This window comes from Bos grunniens, chromosome 19 (assembly GCF_055505025.1).
Source record: "Bos grunniens cultivar Pamir isolate PY7600 chromosome 19, Bosgru_T2T1.0, whole genome shotgun sequence".
NCBI classification, from domain to species: Eukaryota; Metazoa; Chordata; class Mammalia; order Artiodactyla; family Bovidae; genus Bos; species Bos grunniens.
Genome location: NC_141183.1, coordinates 27,416,050 through 27,424,169, shown reverse-complemented (window position 1 = coordinate 27,424,169; position 8,120 = coordinate 27,416,050). Strand labels below are relative to the sequence as shown.

The 8,120-nt window shown below is 43.3% G+C and overlaps 1 pseudogene; it reads left to right on the top strand.

Annotated features, from left to right (window-relative positions):
• The first annotated feature begins 1,955 nt into the window (after positions 1-1,955).
• On the top strand, positions 1,956-4,098 carry LOC147351870 (large ribosomal subunit protein eL15 pseudogene; annotated as a pseudogene).
• Positions 4,099-8,120: the final 4,022 nt, after the last annotated feature.

Here is an 8,120-nt window from a genome sequence, read left to right as displayed (position 1 = left end):
GCGTATCACTTATCTCACGCGGTGCTCTCTGTGGCGTCTTCTAGTGGAGGAAACGGAAGATGAGCACTCTTGCCGTATTCCGACTCCATTCTTCTAGCCTCTGAGCTTGTCGCTTCTTCTACCTGGGTTATTCCTCCCACTCCGATTCCCCAGATTAACAAGGCAGGAAGAGATAAGGCAGTTTCTACAAGGTCACGAGGAGTGTAGGCAGGAGCATGCCTCCCAGACCGGAATCTTCTTTTTAATTACTGATTCATTTACTGAACAAATACAGTATTTACCATGTACCAGGTAAACTCCTGAAGCTAAGCTCCGAACCTTTCAGACACGGTGTTTGCTGTCACAGACCTTGAGGATTAGAGAATGAGACAGTCACTATATAAATAAATCAACATAAATTTTAGTATTAAGTACTCGAGCACCATTTAGAGTATGTACTCTAAAGACAGATCGTCTAGGTTGGTAATCCCAGCTCTGCCACTCTGCCTTCCTTTCTCGGTCTGTAAAATTAGGATTTATAGTAATACCTCCCTACATACATAACATGTTACTGTGAAAATGACACGTGGCACAGGCCCAACACATTTTAAGTTTAATCATTAGCTAAACAACAACAAAAATTATGATCGTAATGGAGGGAAAATAGGGTTGTGTCAAAGAGTAACAGAGAGAACTGTCTGTGGAAGTAACTTAAGACCTAAAAGATGATGGCTCTCCAGCCAAGCAAATTGGACAGAAAATAATCCAAGGCAGACAGTGTGGTATATAACAAGGCCATTTCATTACACGAAGCAATGTTCATTATTTTAAGTAACCCTGAAACCAGCAGGGTTCTCATTAACTGGCCTGAAGATGCCAAACATTTGAGAGATGCTGCTTTAAAGGGGTAGAGAAGGAACCAGCATAGGATGCTGTGAAAGGATAGCCAAAGACGTAAGCGAGAAGCCGAAAATGTAAAAGGAAAGTCTGAAGACTATAGTCAGGGAAGAAGATGAAAGCACCAACATTGTAGAAGTCTGCCAAAGGTCTGGCATGAGAAGACTAAAAAGAATTCATTGGATCTGTAGCTGGAAGTCAGACTGAAATGGATCGAAGAATGAAGAGACAATGAGGGGGTAAAATGGCAGATGGACAACTCATTTTAAAGGGAAACAGCAAGACAGGGTGAGAAGTGAAAGGAGGTATGAGTTAAGGAAGGCTTTTTTAAGAATATGTTTCGTGTTGGAGACTAATACTTTGGTCACCTGATGCAAAGAACTGAGTCATTGGAAAAGACCCTGATGTTGGGAAAGATTGAAGGTGGGAGGATAAGGGGACGACAAAGGAGATGAGATGGTTGGATGGCATCACCGACTCGACGGACATGAGTTTGAGCAAGCTCCGGGAATTTGTGATGGACAGAGAAACCTGGCGTGCTGCAGTCCATGGGGTCCCAGAGAGTCCGACAAGACTGAGCAACTGAACTGAACTGAGTGTTGGAGAAGGTAGAAGATAAGAGAATAGTTAAAGTTCCAAATTCTTAAGAAGGGAAGGTGATAGTGTAGGCTCCAGGGCATATTGACCTTTCCTAGAAAAAAAGGACCTTTTCTCCACTAAACCTACAGAAGGAAAAAAACCAGTTTGTAGATGTAGCAGTGGGATGAGGAAGTTTTCAGTTGATGGCTGCTGTTTTCTCAGTGAAGCATTTTGGTAGGTTTACCACTGCCACGACCACCAAAAAGGGGGAAAAAAGCATACGTCTTGAACTACAAACAGGACTTACAAAACCTGAGTGCAGAGTTACAGCCTCTGCTCACTAAAACTTTTTTTTTTTTTTTTTGCCTGCATCACGCAGCTTTCAGGATCTCAAGGTCCTGACGAAGGGTTTTAATCTGGGCTCCACTCTGGCACCCAAAGTGTTAACCTAACCACTGAACTTCTAATTCCCTCATTCATTGCGCAGACTTCAATGGCGCATGTGCATCGTGCCAGAAACTGCATTAGTGGCCAAGAATATAGATAGATGTGTAAGACCTGGTTGTCAGAGAGCTCCTGATCCATGGAAGACAAAAATGTAACGATAATTTCAAATGAAATCAAAGGAAAATACCGTCCTTTGGATCTCAGAGGCAAGCGCTCCCACCCTGTCCCATCCTAGGCAAGTCTTCCCGTATAGCTTTGTTTTTTGTAGACTCTAAGGGCAGCCGCAGCCACAGTTCAGTGTGTATTACTGCTGCTGATAACGAATTCACTCATTTGCCTTTTTCATTCAACCAGTTCAACCAGTACCAGCATCAACTACTGGGCATCAGGGATTCAGAGAAAAAAAGTTTTGTGGTTTTTTCTGCCATACCCTGCGGCATGTGGGATCTTAGTTACTCAACCAGGGAAACAACCCATGTCCCCTGAAATGGAAGCTCAGAGTCCTAACCACTCAACTACCAGGGAATTCCCAAAAGTAGTCTTATGAACAAATCACAATGCCCAGTTTATACATAACTTTTATAGATTATATGAGTTGGTTATTTTCTGATGATGAGATGAAAAACAACCTCATCAGTCTGTGGCACGCAGACCCCTTCCCATGTATGTTGCTAATGCAAAGTGTAATGGACTGAATTGTGTGCCCTACCACAAACACAGGCAAATTCATATGTTCAAATTCTCAGAGTCCACAAAAGGACCTCACGATGGGATTGCATTTGGAAACAGAGCCTTTCGAGAGGTAATAAAGTTCAAATAGGCCCCAGTACAATCTGACTGGTACCCTCATAAGAAGAAATTTGGAAACACTGGGTAGGCACACACAGAGGAAAGGTCGTGTGAGGGCATAGTGAGAAGGCAGCCATCTGTAAACCCAGGAGAGGGGCTTCAGGAGAAATCAACCTTGCTGACACTTTGATCCTGAACTTTTAGCCTCCAGAACTGCAAGAGGATAAATTTCTGTTAAGCTCCCAAATCTCTGATACTTTGTTTTGACAGCTCTGGGGAACAAATATAGGAACAAAGCCGCAGTTACTAATGCTCCCTAGCCTTCTGTGGTCCCATGACGCCATCCTCCATTTGCTTTGCTGCCTCAATCTTTTTAAATGTAAACCTGGTTATGTCTCTTCCCTGCTCAAAATCCTTCAATGGGTCCCCATCTAAAATTGAAACACCAAGGTCATCCATGATCTTACCTGCTTCTCCAACTTTTTGCTACTGTTCCCTCACACCCTGATCACCCCTGCTTCCTTCCACATCACATTACACGGCTCTAGACATGGAATGCTCTTTCCTCACCCCAGAAACACCTACCCATCTTTCTCAGGTCACACGCCAAGCATCAGCACTTCTGTAAAGCCAACCTGGAGCCTCATTCTCTGCCTGTCACAGACAACAACTGATCATCTTCTTTGTGCTGCCATTTTACCTTGTACATTTTGGAGTTGGTCACATGATATTGCAATTATCAGTCTTTTTCTTTTAAATGAAAGTTTCTCCCTTTCCGTCTGGTGGCAGCCATCAGTTTATCTCAAAGGGAAGCCAAAATAGGCACTTACAGATATATCCAGGAGCTATGGAGGAAGAAGCAGTCCTATGCAATGCACTTTCTCCTCAAGGTGGGCTGCTGGCAGTACTGCCTGCTCTCTGCACCCTGCAGGACCCTCCATCCCACCCAGCCTCATAAAGCATGCAGACTGGGACACAAACCAAGCAAGGTTATGTCACGTATCAGATTCCTGTGAGCTGTGTTGGCCACACATGCCTAAGGGTGCCAGTTACAGCAAGTCTGATTATCATGGCTAAAGTTTGCCTGAAGCCTTCATTCTATTGTGGAGGAGTGAGCTGGATGCCACTGTGGGGCTCTGAGAGTCCTGGATTCTTACTGGGTTGGTGAAGATTCTACAGACAGATTCTTTGAGGTTATCCTCATTCCATAAAGCTACCAGAAGAAATCCTAACACCCAGTGGATCACCAAACCAGTCCAAAAGCACAGGGAGTTACAAGGGCTGACATCCACAAGTTTAAAGAACCATGGCCTTGGAAAGGCTGACAAGTTTCATAGTACCACTGGTGGTTCTCGTTATGCAGCTTGGAGATGGCACAGTACACTCCAGCTCCACCGTTTCTGTTAACATAAGTAATGTTTGTGAAATTCTTAACCTGATAAACTAGGACATTCATGTCTAAAATGTGTTTTTTAATTTGTCTGTGAAAATTGTGTCTATGGACTTCCCTGGTGGTCCAATGGTTAAGAATCTGCCTGCCAATGCACGGGACTCGGGTTTGATCCCTGCTCCAAGAAGATTCCACATACTGTGGGATAATTAAGCCCGTGTGCCACTAGAGAGTAGCCGCCACTCACCACAACTAGAGAAAGTCCTCAAGCAGCAACGAAGACCCAGCACAGTCAAAAATAAATGACTAGATAAATAAAATTTTAAAAAACTAGGTGTCAACAAATTATTTCATGAATGCACTGTCAAATTATGAAAGTTAAAGTACAATAATGTTTGAAGAACGATGTGTGCTCAGTGGCTTCAGTCACGTCTGACCCTTTGTGGCCCTATGGACTGCAGCCTGCCAGGCTCCTCTGTTCATGGGATTCTCCAAGCAAGAATCCTGGAGTCGGTTGCCATGCCCTCCTCCAGGGGATCTTCCTGACCCAGGGATCAAACCTGCGTCTCCTGCATCGCAGGTGGATTCTTTACCGCTGAGCCACCAGGGAAGCTATAAGTGATGGTATATCTTGTTTCTAATAAGAGAAATGCTTTTGTCTTTGCTTTATCTTTTTAGGAAGTTTGTATGTCAGTGTCTAACTTGCTGTTTGGTACAACAGGTGTAAAATACATTCCATGGAAGAGGAGTGCAGAAAACAGCCATGTAGATTTATTGATGCGTGTGACGAACCCTACAGCTTTACTGGGGTGATGCAGTGCCCATTATAGTATGGGTGCCATCCCTACCACTTCTGTCTCCATGGTCACCAGCAATCTCCTTGTGGTTAAATCTATTCACACTTTTCAGTCCTTTCTTTCTTGCCCTGTCCGCAGCATTTAACCCTGTGGATCACTCCCTTTTTGCCAAACCCTCTCATTCTTTTGCTTTTTTCCTACTATTCCGGTTGCTCCTCGTCAGTCTCATTTGAGGATTTCTCCTTTTCTGTCCATCAATAAAATATTGGGTGTTCTTTAGGTGTCTTTGGCTGCCTTCTCTTGACACTCAACATACTGTCTTGGGGCCACCAGTTCTGTCCCCATGACTTTAGTTAGCTCCTTTTGCTGATGACTACCAAGTCCAAATCACCAGCCCAGAACTCCTTCTGAAATATGATACCCATATTCATGACTGTTTACCAGGCTTACTGTTGTTACTAGGCATCTCCACGCAAATGAAAATCAGGGAAGAAAGCACAGGCTCTAGAATTGAACTTCTTGACTTTACAGCCTCGCTCTGTCACTAAACTGTATAGTACTGGGCAAGTTACTTACCTCTCTATGCTTCAGATAATAATGATGGTGCTAACTTAAAAGGTTGTTGTGAGAACTATTAATAACTGAGACAATTCATGTACAGCATTTACCATAGTGTCTGGCAGTGGGTAAATGTTGATATCAGCAGTAATTAAATGTTTTCAGAAAGCTCAATTCAACTGATTCAGAAATGAATTCGTCAACATACCCCAAACTTTCTCTTCATTCTTTGATCCAAATCTCAGTGAATGGCACTACTATCTGCCCAGCCAGAAACCTGGGTGTTACCTTTGTCTCCTGACCACCACTTATCCTCCTTTGCTATCAGATGCTATCTTCCTTGACTCAACCTTGTTGTAATACACCACAGAGTGTTTTCAACATCCAAACTTTACACATAGTCATTCAATTCATTGAACAATCCTGCAAAGTAGGTGCTACTATTATCATCCCTATTTGGAGATGTAGAATTTGAGGCATAGAAAGGTTAAGAAACTGATCGAAGATGATATGAGAGGCAAAACTGGTATACAAGCCAAAGCATCCTGTTTATAATCTCCATACTCACAACCACTATCCTATATGCCATAGGACTTCTAGTATATATAATGTTTATCACATCCTATTCTTTGTCTTGTCTCCCTGGCTAGACTGCATGTTTTTTGAAATAAGGGACTCTGATTTCTTTGCAGCAGGATCTTCAGGGCTTAGAATAGTGCCTGGCAAACAATGCATGTCTGATACACCCAGGGAATTAAGATCATTCCCTAGAGACAAGACAAAGTGTAGATAAATGGAAATGAATAACCATCAGGCTGCATTCTATTATGGCCAGGGTAAATGTTTTGTTTGTGGAGAAAGTTTTGTTTTGTTAATGTGAGAATAACAAGCAGAATACTGGAGTTAGAGATAAGTAGAGGTTGTTTAGGGTTTTCCAGGTGGTGCTAGTAGTAAAGAACCCACCTACCAATGCAGGAGATGGAAGAGACGTGGGTTTGATCCCTGGGTCGGGAAGATCCCCTGGAGGAGGGCATGGCAACCCACCCCAGTATTCTTGTCTGGAGAATCCCATGGACAGAGGACCCTGGTGGGCTACAGTGGGTAGGGTTGCAAAGAGTCGGACACAACTGAAGTGACTTAGCATGCAGGCACCAGAGGTTTTTAAGAAAATATTTATGTTCATTGATTCGACAGTTATTGTAGGGCACATGGGTAATTTAACACATAAATCCTTACAAAGAGAACTCACAGATTTAGATGTGCACTCACTACCAAGCTTTTTGAACTGCTATTTAAAAAAAATAAAGAGGCCACTATCTACTCCCCTGTCACTTGAATTGTGCTGAAGGGCCCAATTCCAGTACTACTCCGCACATCAGTTGCGGATGGAGTACCATGCTGAGAATTAAAGTTTGTATTGGGGGACAAATGAAAATGTAACCTCAAGCAGAGTTCCAGTTCACTCTAAGGTCAGTGTAAGCATGCAGTCAGTTTATATTCAGCACCACCTGGTGCGCACTGGGTACTGCGTGAATGTCTGGAACATAAAAAACAGACATGAGTTTTTCATAAAACAGTAGCAAGAAAAAAGGGCATCCCAGGTGGCTCAGTGGTAAAGAATCCTGACTGCCAATGCAGGAGATGCATCCCCTGGAATAGGAATGGCAACCCACTCCAGTATTCTTGCCTGGAAAATTCCATGGACAGGGAGTCTGGCCAGCTACAGTTCATGGGGTTGCTAAGTGACTGAGCACGCAGGCACAGCAAGAAAAGTGCTTGCTGTGCAAACCCTGGGCTGCCCCAAGAGAGGGAAATGAAAACTCCATGCCTAAATTTGTCATTTCCTATTTTATCTCTTGTGTTCAGGCCTTCCTCCTCCCCACCCCAGGGTTACTCCTTAATCCTTCCAACCCCATCTGCAAGCTTCCATCCTGTGCCACATTGGAAGATCTAGCCCAGGAACCTGGGCTCAGCAAAACAATACTCTTCTTTTTCTCCTGCTGTGTAGTAAAGCAGTGCCAGCCCAGGCTCTGAGCCTCATTAGATTTAGGCAGAGAGTCAGGAAGAATGCTGTTTATACTTGGACCATTTCTCTCCCTAGCTCCTGATATTAAAGACTGGGATAACTTGAAAGCCTCTTTGGTGTTCTTTTCTTTTTTTCCTTACATGGCCTTCACGAAGAGTAATTAATTATGATTTAAAAGCAGTAATGAATCACAGTTTATAGACTCTGAGTACAATATAAACATTTTTCCTGAAAGCCGAATTAGAAGAAATCTCTAAAATGTAAGACAACAGTTGAAGTAAATAATCGAACTGAAAGGTCCCAAGCAGTGTCAAAAGAAAGAACGGTGTATTCTATTTCTGCAATAATGGGCATATAATAGTGGGATCGTTTTCAGCCCATTTCCCCACCCTGCTAGGCAAGAGTTGATTCAGATAAGGAAAAAGAGCCAAACTGGGGACAAAACAAAACCAATTATTACTATTATTTTTGTCTGTTTTCTTAAACCAATTATTTTTGATGCGTGGTCAACAGCCTGCTCCAGAGGATTAGGCTTTCCTGGCTCTCAAATACGCATTCTTCCCTTCCCTCGTGTCTGTCCTCCTCTCTGGAAGCTGCGGGGTGGGGAGGTCTAGAAATAGTTGGTGAATCACGGTAGATAATACTGTGCAGCAGTTAC